The 21,618-nt window shown below is 39.2% G+C and overlaps 1 pseudogene; it reads left to right on the forward strand.

Annotated features, from left to right (window-relative positions):
• Window positions 1-14,633, forward strand: part of LOC112622619 — a 140,948-nt pseudogene extending 126,315 nt beyond the window's left edge.
• Window positions 14,634-21,618: the final 6,985 nt, after the last annotated feature.

Consider the following 21,618-nt stretch of genomic DNA (forward strand, 5'->3'; position numbering starts at 1 on the left):
TGCATTTCTCTAATGATTAGTGATGTTGAGCATTTTTTCATATGCTTGTTGGCCACATGTATGTCTTCTTTTGAAAAATGTTCATGTCCTTTGTCACTTTTTAAGGGATTGTTTTTTGCTTGTAAATTTAAGTTTCTTATACAATCTAGATGTTAGACCTTTGTCGGATGCATAGTTTGCAAATATTTTCTCTCATTTTGTAAGTTGTCTGTCTACAGAGTGCAAATAATTTCTAATTGATTTACTGGTGAAACTCTATCTTTATACAACTAGAAACTTAATTTTGCTATTTCTATTTCATATATTGCCTTATTCTTGTTCATGAATGTATTATTTCCTTCTGTATGAAGCATTAGTACTTTGATTTTTGAGAAATTGATATGCTTTTGTTACTTTTTGTCTGCATTACCAATACTTTATTTCATTTGTTACTTTTAATTAATGCTATAGCAAATTAAAGCTATAAAGCCCTTTTTAATGGTTCATTTTTATTGTTGAATAATGTAAGAAGTTTCAATACCATGTTTCATTTGTTTTGATTATGTTGTACACACTTATAATCTGTAAAGAACTGCTTTAAAGTTGTTAAAAAGAATCTGAAAATTCATATCTATGAGAATATTATAATCAAGACTAAAAATCAGAATATATGGCAAAAAATTTTACCCCACTGTCCATTTTGGAAGGTATACAACTAGATTTTTAAGAGTGTAACAATCAAATTGCAGTTTTAGTAAACGTAGGAGCTCTCTATGGCATTGTAAATTAGGGTATCCTGTGACAGCTATACTAGCATAATCAACAAGTACATTGCTTTGTGGCCTTGGTGGATATAACACAGTCCTCCTTTGTCGTGTGAATTCAGCAGGGTAATGCTATGGAAGCTGCGAGTAGACCTTCTCCTCTATTCAGGAATCTCAGTTTGATTAATAATTATTCTAAATTTTGTGAACATCTCTTGGCAAGTTTAATGGGCTGAAATGTGTCCCTCCAAAATTATTATGTTGAAGCCCTAATCCCCAGTACCTCAGAATATGACTGTATTTGGAGTTAGGACTTTTAAAGAGATGATAAGTTAAAATGAGATTGTTCAGGTGGGCCCTAATCCCATATGACTTATGTCCTAATAAAGACAGAAAATTTGGACACACAGACACCAGGGATTGGGACACACAGAGAAAAGGCCATATGAGGGTTCAGAGAAGGTTGCTGTTTGCCAGCCAAGACAAGAGACCTCAGGAGAAACCTGCTGGCACCTTGATCTTGGACTTTCACCCTCCAAAACTGTGGAAGATAAATTTATGTTGCTTAAGCCACCCAGTCTGGCTACCTTGTTATGGTAGCCCTAGAAGACTAATACAGCAAATCTCCCAATAATTCTCTTGGCTTTACAAAGATTTTTCAGTTTCAATAGTCGTTGAAAATTTTTCTCATTCCTCAAATTTTTTAATCAGGGAAAAATGGTCTCTCAATAGCACATATATACCTGAAACTGAAGAAAGATGGTAAAATCCCATCTCTACTAAAAATGCAAAAATTGGACAGGCATGGTGGCATGCAACTGTAATCCCAGCTGCTCGGGAGGCTGAGGCAGAAGAATCGCTTGAACCTGAGAGGCAGAGGTTGCAGCGAACTGAGATTGCACCACTGCACTTCAGCCTGGGCCACTGCACTCCAGTCTGGGTGACTGAACAAGACTCTGCCTCAAAACAAAACAAAACAAAACAAAACAAAAACAAAAAGAAAAAAGACTTTTTAAATGTGTGGGTTATCAATATTCTCTGTCTTAGCCTCTACTTCATTACACTTTTGTCCGATATGATTAACTAATTCTCATTTAAGTAAGACTTAAGGCTATAGAAAGAACATTAAAAAGTTCATTATAGCCAGGTGCAGTGGCTTATGCCTGTAATCCCAGCACCTTGGAAGGCTGAGGCAGCTGATTGGTTGAGATCAGGAGTTCGAGACCAGCCTGGGCAACATGGTGAAACCCAGTCTCTGCAAAACATACAAAAATTAGCTGGGTGTGATGGCACATATCTGTAGTACCAGCTACTTGGGGAGCTGAGGCAGGGGGATTGCTTGAATCCAGGAGGTTGAGGCTGCAGTGAGTGGAGATCACGCCACTGTACTCCAGCCTGGGTGACAAAGTGGGACCCTGTCTCAAAAAAATAAAAAGAAAAATGTTTATTATATAACACAGTGAGAATAGTAGTCCAAAAGACATCAGACCTTTCTGTGTCATCTCCCTGAGGGCTTTCAAAAATGGAATACAGATTAATGGGAGAGACCCTATTAAGACAGTATTTCCAAGTTTTACCTGTTTTAGGAATTAACATAGAAGATCTTCACCAAGTCCAAGATTCAAGCCATACTTCAAAATAATTTTTTTCTACTCTATGATGTGAGTGCAATTATTTTTCAAAGTATGTACAGTTTTACCAAGTAAGTTTTCGTGATGGACTAAGTTTCAAATACATAATTTAACTGATATTTTACTAGGTTTAATTCTTAAATATGATGTTTATAATGCAATTTAAAATCTGAATCTGAAAGAGCAGGTCATCCTTTATCTCTCTGTTAATCTTCTGGTCTTTTTAGTTTGTTAAATATGTTTTTCTTTCTTTTTTTTTTTTTTGAGATGAAATCTCACTCTGTCACCCAGGCTGGAGTGCAGTGGTGTGATCTTGGCTCACTGCAGCCTCCATCTCTTGACAGCCCAGGGGTTCAAGTGATTCTCCTGCCTCAGCCTCCCGAGTAGCTGGGATTACGGGCACCTGCCACCACACCTGGCTAATTTTTGTATTTTTAGTAGAGACGGGGGTTTCACCATGTTGGCCAGGCTGGTCTTGAACTCCTGATCTCAGGTGATCTGCTCGCCTCGGCCTCCCAAAGTGCTGGGATTACAAGTGTGAGCCACCGCGCCTGGCAAAATATGTTTTTATTTCTATTCACAGCCTTGTGGAATTTGTATAGGAAGCATAAACCATGTTGGCATTTCCAAGCAGACTGAAATATTTGGCAACTTTCACCTCAGAGGTCAGTTTTCCTTGTTCATGTTTGGATGCTTTGATGAGTCTGGTAAATGTTCTGAGTCATATGCAGTACTTTCAAGGAGTTTCTTTAGTTTTTATCTCAGAGGCAAATGAACTAATTTCTCTGAGACATTAACTTCAATAATAGCACTTAATCCAGCAAATGAACAGGCAGAAAATTTAGTGTGGAGGCAGGCTGGTGCAGGATGTGGAAGGTCTGGTCAGCCCAAGGGATCAGAGCAGTTGGACAGGGAAGGGGTGTAAAAACTCCACAGATATGGGCAGGAAATCTGGAGTCGTTAGAATCAGTCTACAAGTGTGAGGCATGACACAGGAAAACAAGTGTGAGAAGTAAGAAAGAGGGGTGTGTGGTGGAGACAGGATTTTGAGCTCCTGGTGGGTCAGCTAGGTCAGAATCCCAGAGATGAGGAAGGCAGCCAAGGAGACTCCGACAAACAAACAGTTTGCAGGTGAGGCCACTGTAGCAAAAGGTTTGGAGCCTGTTGCTGAGGTTTAATCAGAAAGACCTGGGAGCTCTGCACAGACCAGGGAGGAAGGGTGGGGGGCGGTTAGGGAGGGCTATGAATGTCCCAGGATCCCAGCTCCGTTAAGGTTTCCTGACCATTTCAGGCTGACAAATCTGGCAGGTGTATGTGAATAGCTAGGGAGAGGTCAGCTGTGCTTGTAGCAGAAACAAATGCCTGTGCCTTTGGGGAGATTTAATATATTACAGAATTTCATTAATTTTAATTAACTTACAAGTTTAAGTAGCTCAGATAATCATTTTCTAACCCCTAAAGGAGTACTTTTTTTTTTTTTTGAGAGAAAAAAATCAAGTGACATCAATACTTTAGTAATATTTCTAAAAACTGTTTTGCTTTTCAGTAGAAATTTCATTTAAACTCAACGTCATATTAAGGATAAGGTTGAGACACTTTGTAACTAAAAGTATTGCATAACTCAGGGGACTTTTATTTGTCCTTTGAGGCAGAGTGTGTCAGGAGTTGAAAAGCTGGGTTCAGCATGCCCAGTGCTATCAAGATTCTCAGTTTTATTCATTTTGGGGGTGTAACTGAGGAATTATGCAAATCATCAGCTTCCTGAGGGAACCTAATGATAGCTCGGAAGCAACACTAGAGGCTGCCCAGCTTCACCACTTTCTCTGAGGACTGCACCCTACATAGGCTGTGCTATGATGTGCCTAAGTGTCCATGTGACCTTGTTCTCTGGCCAAGTAGTTTGGACCACAGTGGCTATCTGGAAAGCAGGCTGACTCTATTGTCTGGCATGTGCCCCCAAAACTCTTTCTCTCAAGAACTTGAGTCAAAAGACTCAGTTTGTGATGGGTGCTGGATCTTGAGTTTATGTAACGTTGGGGTCAGGGTCTGTGTATTTAAAGCCAAAACCATCTAGAAGTTAAAGTAGTGGGCAAAGAAATCATGGATAAGAGTGGAAATGCAGTGAGAGAATATAGCAAAGAGAAACAGAGATGGAAGCCAATGCTGGGTTGCAAGGGAGGTGAGGTGGGAGTGGTGGGGAGAGAGATTAAGAAACAGACCAGGTGGCCAAGAGAGTATTTGCTTAGATTCTTGATTGCTTTCTTGTCCCTAGCTCCCATCCTGTGAGATCCTTTTTATTTGAATTAGTTGAAATGATGTTGATTCCTTGCTGCTAAACTAGCTTTCATTAAAACAAACATAAAATTTTAGGCCATAAAACTGCTTTTGGGGATTTCTAACATACAGAATTTTATTAATTTTAATTAACTTATAAGTAGCTTAGATAACTTACGAATAGCTTTAATTAACTTTAAGTAGCTTAGACAATTGCTTTCCTAACCCCTAGTGGAGTACTGTTTTTTTTTTTTTTTTGAGAAAAAAATCAAGTATAAATAAATGTTCCAGAGGAGGCAGCTCTGAAAGTAATCAAAGTTTCATGAAGATAATTTGACATGAATGGCAAACTCTAGACATATTAATGTTGCGGGAAGTCAGGGACCCTGAACGGAGGGACCGGCTGGAGCCATGGCAGAGGAACATAAATTGTGAAGATTTCATAGACATTTATCAGTTCTCAAATAATACTTTTATAATTTCTTATGCCTGCTTTTACTTTAATCTCTTAATCCTGTTATCTTTGTGAGCTGAGGATATACATCACCTCAGGACCACTGTGATAATTGTGTTAACTGTACAAATTGATTGTAAAACATGTGTGTTTGAACAATATGAAATCAGTGCACCTTGAAAAAGAACAGAATAATAGTGATTTTTAGGGAACAAGGGAAGACAACCATAAGGTCTGACGGCCTGTGGGGTTAGGCAAAAAGAGCCATATTTTTCTTCTTGCAGAGAACCTATAAATGGATGTGCAAGTAGGAGATATATCACTAAATTCTTCTACTAGCAAGGAATATTAATATTAATGCCCTGGGAAAGGAATGCATTCCTTGGGGGGAGGTCTATAAACGGCTGCTCTGGGAATGTCTGTCTTATGTGGTTGAGATAAGGACTGAGATACACCCTGGTCTCCTACAGTACCCTCAGGTTTACTATGGTATGGAAAAACTCCACCCTGGTAAATTTGTGGTCAGATTGGTTCTCTGCTCTTGAACCCTTCTTTCTGTTATTTAAGGTGTTTATTAATACATGCACTGCTGAACATAGACCCTTATCAGTGGTTCTGCTTTTTCCCTTTGTCCTGTTCCCTCAGAAGCAGGTGATCTTTGTTAGACCCTTATTAGTAGTTCTGCTTTTTGCCCTTTAAAGCATGTGATCTTTGTACCTGATCCCTGTTCTTACACCCCCTCCCCTTTTGAAACCCTTAATAAAAACTTGCTGACCTGAGACTTAGGTGAGCATCATGGTCCTACCGATATGTGATGTCACCCCTGGTGGCCCAGCTGTAAAATTCCTCTCTTTGTACTCTTTCTCTTTATTTCTCAGCTGGTCGACACTTATGGAACATAGAACCTATGTTGAAATATCGAGGGTGGGTTCCCCCAATATATCAAGCTATGAAGGGTCAATAAGTGTGAAACTATAAACAATACTGTCCATAGAAGTAACTTTTATTGAAATATTTTTAGGGTCAGCAGTCAACAACTTTGGAAACTTCTTGCAACATACCAGTAATTCTAGCTGACTGCTGAAAACTTGGCTAATAATTTTAATGTCACCTTTTATTTGGTATTCTATACCTCCTTAACTGGAGATGTCTGAGGAAGGGAAAATGTACTCACAATATAATGGGAGAGACAGCTTTTGAATCTGTATCTTTTCAAAGAGGATCTTGTCATTACCGAGTTGGTGACATGAGAAAGTAAAAGGAAAGTTATTTATTCCTTTCAGCTTTCACCCAAGATTTATGATCATGGTTGATTCATCCATCAGTCCTGATCTGTTTCAGTGATATTTGCAGATTATTTATTTCTGGGGGCATTTTTTGGCACCAGAATTTTGTGAAAAGAAGTGTAACTCAGAATTCTATGTGAGGATGTGTTTTACTATTGGCTACTCATTCTATTTACTAAAAAGAGAGACATCTTTAAATATTGGATGGATTGACTATCCATTTCTATTGGAATTTAATAAAAAGAAGGAGAGAAAATAGCAGCAACATAGATGAGGATTTAAGAACTGTTTCAAAACAGGTGTTCAAAGATTAGGAGTAAAGGTAGATAATGCCAAAGCCACTGACAGATGACTCCCTATAAACTAGTGATTCTTATGATGGCAGGGAGGACCCTCTAGAGCTATGCTAATGATATCAAAGGATATTATGAAGTTCTAGGAATATAATTAATTTTTGATACTAAATTTAAAGGGAAAAAAACATGGTTTTTTTTTTCGGAGAATTAAAAGGGACATTATATGTGAAAGTACCTACTTCAGTGTTTGCTATGTGGAAGGTGTTCCACAAAAGCATTTTTAATTTAGGAGGAAGTGCCACTCATTCAAAAGCCTAAGGCATCATGGTTCTGTAATTTTAGAGGAAGATCCCTAAATCTGAATATTGAATTCATAGGGCCTTGGAAAAGAGAACTCAAGCTTTATCTCAGGTCCCTGACCACCCATCCTTGCTGGAATCAGGATTGCCAGATCATCTAAGTTATAGTTTTTATGTAATCAAGCTATTTCCATGGCTTCATGGAAGTTTGTTATCAGCAGAATATTGTTGATTTGGTAGCCAAAATGTTCTGAAAAAGGCAGCACACTGCTGATCTTTCTCCAGCCTTTGTCTGTGTTAAACATACTTTAATGAAAAGATATGTGACCACATGCTGTTAGGAGGCTTCTGTACTTGCTGATTTTTTGAGAGGAAAACTGCAAAAGGTCAAACTTGAGCACAACTTTCTCCACAAGGCTAAAATGTGAGCTAATTAGCCTGGCACACAGTCTGTCTTAATTGAGTCCTTCTGCAGCTCAGTCTTCTGACATACATAAGTAATCACTTATGGTTCTCTGGAAACCTCATTATTTCTCTTGCATCTATGCTCCCTCTTCCTTAAATAACCCCTTGCCACATGCCTACTGTCTGTTCTTTCAGTCAACTTAGGCATTCCTGGGCAGCCCTCCTCTAATCCTCCAGGCTTCAACCCCTTTTACAACCATCATCTCATTTTATACTCATAGCACTAAAGATTTAAGAAGGGCAGCTATTAATTAGGAGCATTCTTAGTTAATGAATGAGAAGGGGATCAGGAGAAGTGACTTGCTCAGGGCCAAAAAGCTTATTAATCGTGGGGTCAGGACTAGTATCTGTATCCTCTTATACTGAGTCTAGCGTTCTACTCCCATACCCTACATTGATTTTGGAAGAGCAAGGCCAGAATGGAATTTAACTTCCAGTTTTAGCTTCCAGAGTTGCAAGGCTAATAAGGCAAAGCAATTTTTGGATGAGATGAGGGACAATTCCTACAGGAAAATTGTGCTTTATTTTATAAAAAAAAATTGGCATTCAATAGTGTTCTAGTATAACTGGGGTTTTAGACTGAGTATCTATTAACAGCCTCATTTAGTAGTTTCTTGGTTTAGGGTGTTGCCTATATTAAAATCTAATCACACCTACTTAGATCAGAGGTATGCAGAGCTTGATTCCTAGAGGAACAGGTTATAATGCTGCCCTTACACTCCTATCTTATTCAAGTGCTCTGGCTATGTAGTGATTGCTTCATTGCTATTGGGCAAAGCTTTCTTATGTTACAGTCAATTTGCCCTATGTGGACAATGGACATGACAGCAATTAACTTTCCCTTGGAAGTTAATTATTGATATCCAACTCACCATTACTTCTATTATTTTTTTTAATGTTATGTTTTTCTTAATTCAATTATATTTCTTTTTTTTCTTTTTATTTTTTTTTGAGATGGAGTCTCGCTCTGTCGCCCAGGCTGGAGTGCAGTGGCCGGATCTCAGCTCACTGCAAGCTCCGCCTCCTGGGTTCACGCCATTCTCCTGCCTCAGCCTCCCAAGTAGCTGGGACCACAGGCGCCCGCCACCTCGCCGGGCTAATTTTTTGTATTTTTTAGTAGAGACGGGGTTTCACCGTGTTAGCCAGCATGGTCTCGATCTCCTGACCTCGTGATCCGCCCGTCTCGGCCTCCCAAAGTGCTGGGATTACAGGCTTGAGCCACCGCGCCCGGCCTTCAATTATATTTCTTTTGGTTGTTTTATTTCACTAAACACTTGTTTGCTTAGTTTACATTTTTAAATGCTCATCGACACTTCTTTCATTATGTCTTTTCTGAGATATTTAACATTTCCAAGGTTTTTCTTCATCAATCACTCTCTTCATGTTTGGGCACATTTTTATTTTTATTAGCTTATCTCAGATTCTCTTTAAGAATACTCAGAGTATCTTGGGCATGATCTCATCAGTTACATGCAGGATAGAGAACAGACACATTTCCCTTGCTTACTTTTGATTAAATGCTTTCTTTTTTGCTAGTTTGGGTTGCTATACCCCAGGACTATGAGCTTCTTAGGATGTACAAGGCATTCTCTTTTCATTGAAAAGGTGAGGGAATGGTTAGGGTTTATTGACAGGGTGTTGTGTCTTGGGATTGACAGAAGTTGGCTGGATTGGAACTTAAAATTATACCCATTGGAGGCTGCAACAGAGTCAGACTTCTGTAAACAGTTGTCAACAAAGAGCTCAATATGATGTACCAAGATGTCTCCAGAAATGGATAAATGGGCAGAGAGTATTAGTAAGGATTCTGGGGGCAGTCACACAGCAGATTCAGGCATTGAGTATAGGCTGAGGTTTGGGCAAGGAAGTTGATTAGAACAGGAGCAGGATGGAGAGTCCAGGAGTACCAGAGTCAGAATTGGCTCTCAGAGTTGGCTCTCAGAGTGGAGAGTGGCAGGCTGTTTGCCCTGGGGACCCACTGGGGCTGGGATTTGGAAGGGAGGCCATCATAACTGCAACATGGGCTAGTAGAAGAAAAACTGAACGTTGCTTTTCTTAACCAAACTACAGGCACTCTTGTGTTGCATTCCCCTAGAGACCATCAAAGTGATGCCTTGCAAATGATTTTCCGTGAATGCAAGAAAAGATGATTAAAATGGAGCTCTAACTTTACTGCCTTCCTTCTCTTTTGAGAACTTTCTTTTGCAGTTTTCCTTCTTGGGATAGTATTTATCTTTGGTATTAATCTGGAGAAGCAATTATCTTAGTTAAAATTCTACTCTTTGTGAGAGAGAAAGGTGTCTCACTGGCAAGCCTGTGACCTTGGTTTTGATGAGAAGTGATTTAAAGTAGCTTTACCCTTGCAACTGAAAAACAAATGAGATGTCTCTAAGACAGTTTCTAAATTTCTGGCCATCAGCTCCAGCCTTTCCCTTCATATTTACATAGTAATATCTTTCTGTCCCCACTGAAAGACCAAGAATTCTTCAGTTTCTGGGCAGTAAGTATATTAGCAGTTTGATTGCTAATAGTAAATAACAAGTAGAAGTTTTTACTTAATTGTTGCTTCCTAAAGAGCAGGCACTGCATCCCCATAAGAACAGAATTTCCTTGGATTGTGATAAACCTGCAAGACTGTCTCTCAATGGCAATCAGGAGACCCTGAGGTCTCACCCTTCTGTGAGCTTTATGTACCATGCTCTGGATATAATGTCTATGTATTGTTCACATGCTCTGGACATGATGTTTATATATTGTTTCCTAATCACATGTTACCTGGTTCTGGTCAAATCCTCTTTCCCCCTGGCTGATATTGCCAAGGTCAGTCACACCTCATTCCCAAGGCAGCTCACATTGCGACAGGAGCTGAAGATGGCTAGAGCCATCACCACTGCCACCATTATTACCACCACCACTGCCACTACCACAACAAAATAACTGACAAGGGTTAGGTTTGAGAAGAAAATAACAGGAGAAAGCTTGCTGTCTTCGAATGGGAACTTGAAGTTTGCCACTGGCTTCTAGAGCAGGTTTGTAGCTGCCTAATCTTTTGTTTTAATGTAATTTTATTTCCATTTAATATGTTTTAATAAAATTTAAAATGTATGTCAACTCTGTCTTCAAATTATTTTGGTTCACAGACAAATATCCTCGAGAATTGTGGTCAAGTTAAGGTTTAGAGGAAGAGGCCGGGATGGATCTAGATTTTTGTGAGATATTAAAGTTTATATAATTGAGAGTAGAAGAGTTCTCTTTAAGAAAAAGAAATAGGCCGGACGCAGAGACCTTTAAGATGCTCTCAACAATAAATAACATTAATGCTATTTAGCAATACAAGTAAGTTTTTGCTATTAGTGGAAGCAGTTTCAATGTGTTAATAAACCACACCTTAATTAGTAAGCTGCTGTAACTAAGTCACAGTTAATGAAAAATAATACTGATAATATATTAACAGAACTCGAACTTGCACATCAACTAAGTTTTCTCATGAAAGTACTATAGCTATGTGAAATACATAGATGACACTAGAAAAAATAAAAAAGTTAAAATATTTTACTGGGCATTTAAAGATGCTCAAATGTGAATTCTAAACAGGGATGTTATCTTACTGAACTTTGAGTATTTAAATTTTAGCATCTCAGATACTCACATGGGATGGACTGCTTCCTCTACTCCTCCAGTTGTCTGGGTAAAATCTGTCCATCCTTTAAATCGCAGCTGAAATAACAACTGCTTCTTCGGGTAAGCTTCCTTGTTCTTCTCCTTCCTTTGAATATCCCAGGCTTTTTAAATTCTACTTCCCTTGCAATATTTGATGCTGCTTGCCTTCCATGCATTGTAGAATGTTTTATTTGTTTGACTAGATAAGCTTCTTGAGGGTCATGACAACATTTCCTTCACCCTTGCATGTTTTACAATGATATATCAGAGAAGTTAATTAATAAATGAATGCCCCTTATTCCATTCTCTTGTTTTATGTTCTTAAGAGATATTATCACTAGCTGAAATTACTGCATTTTGCTGTAGTTGTTTCCCACTCATTTATAATCTCTCACCCTCAACACAAATGAAGCCCCAGAAAGACAGAGGCCTTACCTGTCTTGTTAACTTTAGTATCCCCAGCATTTAGCATAGCAGCTAACTCATATGGACCTAATTTTGTATTTGTAATTTTTATTCCTTTTTTTTTTTTTTTCTAGAGACAGAGTCTCCCTCTGTTGCCCAGGCTGGAGTGCAGTGGCAGATCTTGGCTCACTGCAACCTTCGCCTCCCGGGTTCAAGCCATTCTCCTGTCTCAGCCTCCCATGTGGCTGGGAATACAGGCACACACCACCACTCCTGGCTAGTTTATTTTGTATTTTAGTAGAGATGCGTTTCACCGTGTTGCTCAGGCTGGTCTCAAACTCCTGAGCTCAGGCAATCCACCCGCCTCGGACTCCCAAAGTGCTAGGATTACAGGCGAGAGCCACTGTGCCCGGCCTATTTCTTTTTCTTAAAGAGAACTCCTCTACTCTCAATTATATAAACTTTAATATCTCACAAAAATCTAGATCCATCCCTGCCTCTTCCTCTAAACTTTAACTTGACCACAATTCTGGACAGTTAATCATTAACCTAGGTACATTTTTGAAATCCTGAACTGTCGTCAGTTTCTACTTTTCTTGAGGTCTCTGACTTTCCCTCTATGTGCTGATACCTAACCAAAGCTTTTCTCTAGTCTCAAAAATTCTAAAAACATACTGTAGATCTGTATTCAGCATAAAGTTTCAAATGCAGATTATGACTACATAATTTTCCCTGACATTCAGTTATAGGAATATTCTGAATTTCCCATTACTTGAAGTATATTCAAACTTTAGATTTAGAGAGAAGTTTAGTTAGACTGAAGGTACATTTTATTTTTCCTCCATAACAAACTAGGTCCCCATGTATAATGTAAAGTATGTCTCATCTTAAATAAATATATGACTATGCCTGGATCATTTTTACGAATACAAGATTCCATAACTGTCTGAACCAAGTGCCTGGCTTTGTAGGAATACTGGGGGCATCGGACACCGACGTTTTAGCTTTTAATCCCTGCCCTCCCTGGATCTATGCATTGCATTTTTCATTATTTTTTCAAAACTATTTTCCAAATGCATTGGAAGCACAAAACTATCTTAAAATATTTTCTGTTTTTACCATTTTCTCTAAATGTCCCCCTGAATTTTATAATTTATTGTTTTCCAAATGTTAAAGAATTTGGTAGGGAAAAGCACCTTTTCTTTCCCCTTACTTGTGTTTTTCAGCTTCTAAAAATAATACTCACTATAGCCACAGCTGCGAGCATACATAAAAATGCAATAATAAATCAGTTGGAGCTCAAATAAAACATTCTAGGCCAGTTCTTGCATTCCCCATGCCAGCCTTGGCAGAGTTTTTATGTTGCTGGGTCAGCTCCTGGGAAAGCTCCAGAAAAATAAGGAAAGCTACTGCTGGAGCTGATAACTCCTCTCTATCCTCCCAGATGCTGGGTCAGTCCTAGGGACAGATAAGTGCTTAGCAAATGTCTGCTGAATTTTTTTGCCAACACTAGGAATCTAGAATGGTTGTAGTGAAGATAAATTATACTGACAATTACCATTTATTGAGTACTACTGTGTGCTCAAGCATGTGTGCAGTGTTCAACATGCACTGTCTGGATGGGTACTGGACACTTTCATTGAAATATTTTGATGTAGCTATTTTGATAAAGCTATTTAAAGGCCACACACATTTTAACAAGCAAACTGTAATATTTTTAGCTTTTAAAATTAGCAGCTCTTCAATATCCTCACACTCTATGTAAAGCATAGCTTATTACCAACTTCCATCCCTGAGGCAGGGCTTGGGAAGGGGTAAGGGATAGATATTTTCTCACTCCAAAGCACACTAAAGCAAAGTTCGTGTGATTATTACACTTGCTAAAGATAAGGCGCCTTCTATTACCATTAATCGTTTTGAAAAATCAGCCACTAATTCTCTAAGAATTCATTGTGTGTATCTTTTTTTTTTTTTTTTTTTTTTTTTTGAGACTGAGTCTCATTGTTGCCCAGGCTGGAATGCAGTGGTGCGATCTCAGCTTACTTCAACCTCCGTCTCCTGGGTTCAAGCGATTCTCCTGTCTCAGCCTCCTGAGTAGCTGGGATTACCCAAGTAACTTTTATATTTTTAGTAGAGACAGGGTTTCACCATGTTGGTCAGGCTGGTCTCGAATTCCTGACCTCATGATCTACCCACCTTGGCCTCCCAAAGTGCTGGGATTACAGGTGTGAGCTACTGTTTCCAGCCAATTGTGCATATCTTATAGTCTTAGATTTCTCCCTGAGCATTCTATGGTAATGTTCAGTGATTTTAAATTAATAAATGTGTGGGTCTATTTAATAATAAAACTTTGTGATTTCCAGTTGAAAAACTAGATCGGCGACTCTAAGTGTTCCTAGAGGGGCATATTTGAATACAAGTTTTAAAAAAGGATATTTAGTATGTAACATAATTTTATCACTGGAGAAGGATAAATATAATCACTACAAATATCAACTACACAAAAATGAACAAAATGGAAAGGAAAAGTCCATCATAATTAGAGCAGTGGTTCAGAATGGAATCAGAATGGAACAAGAAGCAGTAATAGTTCCCTCTTTTACTAGGTCACCAAAAAGGACAACAACACCAGCAATAGTAACAATAGTGCTTTGCCTACATCAAAAGGGGCAAAACAAAAACTCTTGCTTCAGTCTCTGAAGCTGGATCTCATCATACCTATTGTAGAGACCTTATCCAATGTCACACAAAGCTTGTAGGCACCAGAACCAAGTCTGCCTGATTGACTATTCTTTTAACTCTGTGTTTGCACCAAGGAGGAGATGTGAAATATGTGATCTAAGGCAATTGCGTCTGACTAAAAGGAACTTCTGGTGCAAGGTGCTGGGTGCTGTACAACATGGGCTAGCTAATAGCTGTGTCTATGCCAGCTGTGGCATGAAGTGGGGTTGGAACAACATTCAGGCCCTGCCAAGCAAAGATATCCTCTCCCATTCCAAGGGCTCTGGGTGGCTGATCCTGGTGTTTGGGGAGACGCTTGCTACCATGGCTGATAAAGTAGTGGTTCTGACACCTCTGATGGAAATGTCAGTCAGTGTCGTACTATTGTGCCATCTATGACGAAAGATGAATGGGAAGCAGCTATAGCTATTTGTAGTTTTGTAATACTCAGGCAAAATGAGCCATTGTAATAGCTGTCTTAGAACAAAATCCATAGCACAGCAAGCTGTGAAATGATATGCTGGTGTCTTAGCCTGGCTGCCTTGGATTGATATGCATGGAACTTTCTCTCTGCCTCCACCAAAAGCTTATACTTACCAGATCCCTGCTGAGATTATATGTATTGAAAGATGTGATGCAGATAATTGCTTCCCCTCCTCAAAGATCCTTTTTGTTATTGTTTAATAAATAAACAAAACCTATTAAAGACTGATCAGTTGATCTGGTTGTGGTGAAAATCTTTGAATTCTCAGCTGGGGAAGCTTAGGGATGTAATAGCTTTCTCTTTAAGATTAAAGGAGCAAATAGGTTTAGCTATTTCTGTTGTTGGAGGTGGAAAATAATAAAATACTATGAAATAATTATAGAAATTCTAAGGACCAGAATTACAAAATATTAGACTTGGAAAGGGAGATGGGGAGTAATGATTTCTTCTAAAATTCTTTCATTTGTTAATTCATTCAACAAATGTTTATTGATTGCCTGCTATATTTCAGGCTTTATTCTGTGTACTGAGATACATCAATGAGAAAAGCTGACAAAAATATTTTTTAATGCTGCTATCATTTTACAGATGAAGACTGAGTTCTAGAAAGTTCACATGCTTAAATCATAGAATTAATTGGGGGAGAATTGGATTTGTAGTCTAGTTCTCCCATTTTCAGCTTTGAGCTATTTCAATTATATCACATCACTCTAGTTCTAGCAGATGAAGTCAATGTCTGCACTAAATATTATGCTTATATTCTTTCTTTTTTTGTTGATATATCATTTGTATATATTTTGGGGGCACATGTGATATTTAGATACATATATACAGTGTTTAATGGTAAAATCAAGGTAATTGGGATATCCATCACCTCAAACATTTATTTTTTCATTGTTTTGGAAACATTACAATTCTATCTTCTAGTTAGTTTGAAAGATACTAAATTATGGTTAACTATAATGTCCCTTCTTTGCTATTGAGTACTAGAAATGTTCATTCTAGTTAACTGAATTTTGTACCCCTTTACCAACTTTTCTTAATTTCCGTCTCCCACCTTCAAGTCCCAGCCTTTGGTAACCACCTTTCTATATAAAAATAAGAATTAAAAAATTAGCTATTATATTTTGGAATTTTCTTGTTACAGTAGGTTGGTTTATACAGTAATTAATATGCCTTTTTTTTTTTTTTTTTTTTTTTTTGAGATAATGTCCCTCTGTTGCCCAGGCTGGAGTACAGTGCCATGATCTTGGCTCACTGCAACCTCCATCTCCTGGGTTCAAGTGATTCTCCTGACTCAGCCCTGGGATTACAGGTGCCTGCTGCCAAGCCTGGCTAATCATTGTATTTTTCATAGAGATGAGGTTTTACCATGTTGGCAAGGGTGGTCTCGAACTCCTGAACTCTAGTGATCTGCCTGCCTTGGCCTCCCAAAGTGCTAGGATTACAGGCGTGAGCCACCGTGCCCAGTCAGTATTTTTTAATAATTAATAATTACAGGTTAATTTAATAGACAGGCTGGCATAACAGGAAAAGCAAAAGATTTGGAATTAAAGAATGTGAGTTAAAATTATGGTACTGCTACTCACTAACCATGTAAACTCAGGCAAATCACTTAACTTTTTGAGGAGCCTTCTCCTCGGTAAAACGGGTATTGTTTCTACAAACATTTATTACATGTCCACTGTGCAAGACACTAAAAATGTAAAGATAAGACTCAATATTTGCTTTTGAAGTTTTATCACATATTTGGTGTATGCTACATGCTCAGTAAAAGTTGTTCATGACAGTCATGGGCAAGATGCCCGAATAGGAACAGCTCTGGTCTGCAGCTCCCAGAAAGATCAACACAGAAGGTGGGTGATTTCTGCATTTCCAACTGAGGTCACCGACTCATCTCACTGGGACTGATTAGACAGTGGGTGCAGCCCATGGAGGGTGAGCAGAAGCAAGATGGGGCATTGCCTCACCCAGGGAAGTGCAAGGGGTTGGGAACTCCCTCCTCCTGCCAAGGGAAGCCGTGAGAGACTGTGCTGTGAGGAATGGTGCATTCCAGCCCAGATACTATACTTCTTCCACAGTTTTTGCAACCTGCAGACCACAGGGTATCCTTGGGTGCCTACACCACCAGGGCCCTGGCTTTCAAACACAAAATTAGGTGGCCATCCAGGCAGACACTGAGCTAGCTGCAGGCATTTTTGTTTTGTTTTGTTTTCATACCCCAGTGGCACCTGGAATGTCAGAGAGATAGAACCATTCACTCCCTTAGAAAGGGGGATGAAGCCAGGGAGCCAAGTGGTCTAGCTCAGTGGATCCCACAACCATGAAGCCCTTCAAGCTAAGACCCACTGACTTGAATTTCTTGCTGTCAGCACAGTGGTCTGAAGTCCACCTGGGATGCTCCAGCTTGGTGTGGGGAGGGGCGTCTGCTATTACTGAAACTTGAGTAGGCAGTTTCCCCTCACAGTGTAAACGAAGCTACAGGGAAGTTTGAACTGGATGGAGCTCACTGCAGCACTATAAAGCTGCTGTGGCCAGACTGCCTCTCTAGATTCTTCCTTTCTGGGCAGGACATCTCTGAAAGAAAGGCAGCAGCCCCATCAGGGGCTTATAGATAAAGTCCCATCTTCCTGTGACAGAGCACGTGGGGGAATGGGCAGCTGTGGGTTCAGCTTCAGCAGACTTAAACGTTCCTGCCTGCTGGCTCTGGAGAGAGCAGTGGATCTCCCAGCACAGTGCTTGAGCTCTACTAAGAGACAGACTGCCTCCTCAAGTGGGTCCCTGACCCATATGCCTCCTGACTGAGAGACACCTTATACAGCAGAGCTCTCACTGGCATCTGGCGGGTGCCCCTCTGGGATGAAGCTTCCAGAGGAAGGACCAGGCAGCAATTTTTGCTGTTCTGCAACCTCTGCTGGTGATACCCAGGCAAACAGGGTCTGGAGTGGACCTCCCGCAAACTCCAGCAGACCTGCAGCAGAGGGGCCTGAATGTTAGAAGGAAAACTAAAAAACAGAAAGGGATAGCATCAACATCAACAAAAAGGATGTCCACACATAAACCACATCCAAAGGTCACCAACACATCAAAGACCAAAGGTAGATAAATTCAGGAAGATGAGGAAAAACCAGCACAAAAAAGCTGAAAATTCCAAAACCCAGAAAATTCCCAAAACCAGCCTCTTCTCCTCCAAAGGATCACAGCTCCTCACCAGCAAGGGAACAGAACTGGATGCAGAATGAGTTTGACAAATTGACAGAAACAAGGTGTACCTGAAAGTGATGGAGAGAAAGGAAACAAGTTGGAAAACACTCTTCAGGATATTATCCAGAAGAACTTCCCCAACCTAGCAATACAGGCCAACATTCAAATTCAGGACATAGGACACCACAAAGATACTCCTACAGAAGAGCAACCACAAGACACATAATCATCAGATTCACCAAGGTTGAAATGAAGGAAAAAATGTTAAAGGCAGTAAGAGAGAAAGGTTGGGTAACCCACAAAGGGAAGCCCAACAGACTAACAGCAGATCTCTCTGCAGAAACCCTACAAGCCAGAAGAGCGTGGGGACAAATGTTCAACATTCTTAAAGAAAAGAATTTTCAACCTAGAATTTCATATCCAGCCAAACTAAGCTTTATAAGTGAAGGAGAAATAAAATTTTTTACAGACAAGCAAATGTTGAGATGTTGAGAGCTTTTGTCATCACCAGGCCTGCCTTACAAGGGCTCCTGAAGGAAGCACTAAATATGGAAAGGAAACACTTGTACCAGCCACTGCAAAAACATACCAAGGTGCGTGTGTGTGTGTGTGTGTGTTTCTTTTTCTAAGAAGGAGTTTCACTCATTGCCCAGGCTGGAGTGCAATGGTGCAAACTCGGCTCACTGAAACCTCTGCCTCTGGGTTCATGTGATTGTCCTGCCTCAGCCTCCTGAGTAGCTGGGATTACAGGCACCCACCACCACACCCATCTAATTTTTGTATTTTCAGTAGAGATAGGATCTTGCCAAGTTGGACAGGCTGGTCTCAAACTCCTGACCTCAGGTAATCCTCCAGTTTCGGCCTCCCAAAATTCTGGGATTATAGGCATGAGCCACAGTGCCTGGCCAAAACTTATCAAGTTTTAAAGATGATAGACACATTGAAGACACTGCATCAACTAACAGGCAAAATAACCAATTAGCATAATGACAGTATCAAATTTACACATAACAATATTAACCTTAAATGTAAATACGCTAAATGCCCCAATAAAAAGACACAGACTGGCAAATTGCATAAGGAGTCAAGACCCAGCAGTGTGCTGTATTCAGGAGACCCATCTCATGTGCAAAGACACATATATGACCAAAATAAAGGAATGCAGGGATATTTACCAAACAAATTGAAAACAAAAAAAGAGCAGGGATTGCAATCCTAGTCTGTGATAAAACAGACTTTAAACCAACAAAGATAAAAAAAGACAAAGAAGGGCATTAAATAATGGTAAAGGGATCAACGCAACAAGAAAAGCTAACTATCTTAAATATATACACACTCAGTCAGGAGCACCCAGATTGATAAAGCAAGTTCTTAGAGACATACAAAGAGACTTAGGCTCCCACACAATAATAGTGGGAGACTAACACCCCACTGTCAATACTAGACAAATCAATGACACAGGAAATTAACAAAGATATTCAGAACTTGAACTTAGCTCTGGACCAAGTGGACCTAATAGACATGTACAGAACTCTTCACCCCAAATCAACAGAATATGCATTCTTCTCAGCACCACATCACACTTATTCTAAAATTGACTACATAACTGGAAGGGAAACACTCCTCAGCAAATGCAAAAGAATGGAAATTATAACAAACAGTCTAGCAGATGACAGTACAATCAAATAAAGAAACTTGCTCAGGATAAAGAACTCAGGATAAAGACCTCAGAATAAAGAAACTCGCTCAAAACCATACAACTACATAGAAACTGAACAACCTGCTCCTGAGACTACTGGGTAAATAAAGAAAATGAAGGCAGAAATAAAGATGTTCTTTGAAACCAATGAGAACAAAGACATAATGTACCAGAATCTCTGGGACACATTTAAAGCAGTGTGTAGAGGGAAATTCATAGCACTAAATGACCACAAGAGAAAGTGGGAAAGATCTAAAATCAACACCTTAACATCAAAATTAAAAGAACTGGAGTAGCTACAGCAAACAAATTCAAAAGCAAGCAAAAGGCAGGAAATAACTAAGATCACAGCAGAACTGAAGGAGATAGAGACACAAAAATCCCATCAAAAAATTAATGAATCCAGGAGCAGATTTTTTGAAAAGACTAACAAAACAGACTGATAGCCAAACTAATAAAGAAGAAATGAGAGAAAAATCAAATAGACACAATAAAAAATGATAAAGGAGATATCACCACAGATCCCACAGAAATACAATCTACCGTCAGATAATACTATAAACACTTCTGCACAAATAAACCAGAAAATTTAGAAGAAATGGATAAATTCCTTTACACATATACCCTGCCAAGACTAAACCAGGAAGACGTCAAATCTCTGAATAGACCAATAACACGTTCTGAAATTGAGGCAGTAGTTAGTAGCCTAACCACCAAAAAAAGCCCAGGACCCAATGGATTCACACCCGAATTCTGAAAGAGGTACAAAGAGGAGCTGTTACTATTCCTTCTGAAACTATTCCAAACAATAGAAAAACAGAGAATTCTCCCTAACTGCTTTTATGAGGCCAGCATCATCCTGATACAAAAACCTAGCAGAGACCAAAAAAAAAAAAAAAAAAAAATTCCCCCTACCTGCTTTTAAAAAACCAACACCACCCTAAAAAAAAAACCAAAAAAAAAAAAAAAAAAAAAAAAAAAAAAAATTCAGGTCAATATACTTGAGGAACACCAATGCAAAAATCCTCAAGGAAATACTGGCAAACCGAATCCAGCAGTATATTCAAAAGCTTATCCACCACCATCAAGTCAGCTTCATCCCTGGGATGCAAGTTTGGTTCAACATATGCAAATCAATAAATGTAATCCATCACATAAACAGAACCAATGACAAAAGTACATAATTATCTCAATAGATGCAGAAAAGGCCTTAGATAAAATTAAAGAGCCTTTCATTCTAAAAACTCTCAATAAACTAGGTATTGATGAAATGTATCTCAAAATCTATTTATGACAAACCCACAGCCAATATCATACTGAATGGGCAAAAACTGGAAATATTCCCTTTGAAAACTGACACAAGACAAGGATACCCTCTCTCACCACTCCTATTCAACATGGTATTGGAAGTTCTGACCAGGGAAATCAGGCAAGAGAAAGAAAGGGTATTAAAATAGGAAGAGAGGAAGTCAAATTGTCTCTGTTTGCAGATGACATGATTGTATATTTAGAAAACCCCATCGTCTCAGCCCAAAATCTTCTTAGGCTGGTAAGCAACTTCAGAAAAGTCTCAGAATACATAATCAATTTGCAAATATTACAAGCATTTCTATACACCAATAATAGAGAGCCAAATCATGAGTGAACTCTCATTCACAATTGCAATAAAGATAATAAAATGCAGGGGCCTTTGAAAACAGTATGCTGAGAATAGATAGGGCTCAAGGACAGTATCTTCAACTGAACTTTTAATGAACTCCCGTAGGCGCCAAGAAGGCGGGTAGATAAGTAAGAATATAGAAACAAGGTACTGAGTAGAAGGTTACATGTGGGAAAAGAAAGTTTGTTTTGCATTGCATTCTTTCTGCTGACGTGAGGTTTATGGAGTATAAATAAAGTGAGGCGGAGGCTCTGAGTGCGGCCGCCATGTTCTCTGTGTGTCTTTGTCTTTGTGTGTGTTCTTTCATTCTCCACCACCCCCGGTGCGGCCCCCAACA

This window comes from Theropithecus gelada, chromosome 4 (genome assembly GCF_003255815.1).
Source record: "Theropithecus gelada isolate Dixy chromosome 4, Tgel_1.0, whole genome shotgun sequence".
In the NCBI taxonomy this organism is placed as follows: domain Eukaryota; kingdom Metazoa; phylum Chordata; class Mammalia; order Primates; family Cercopithecidae; genus Theropithecus; species Theropithecus gelada.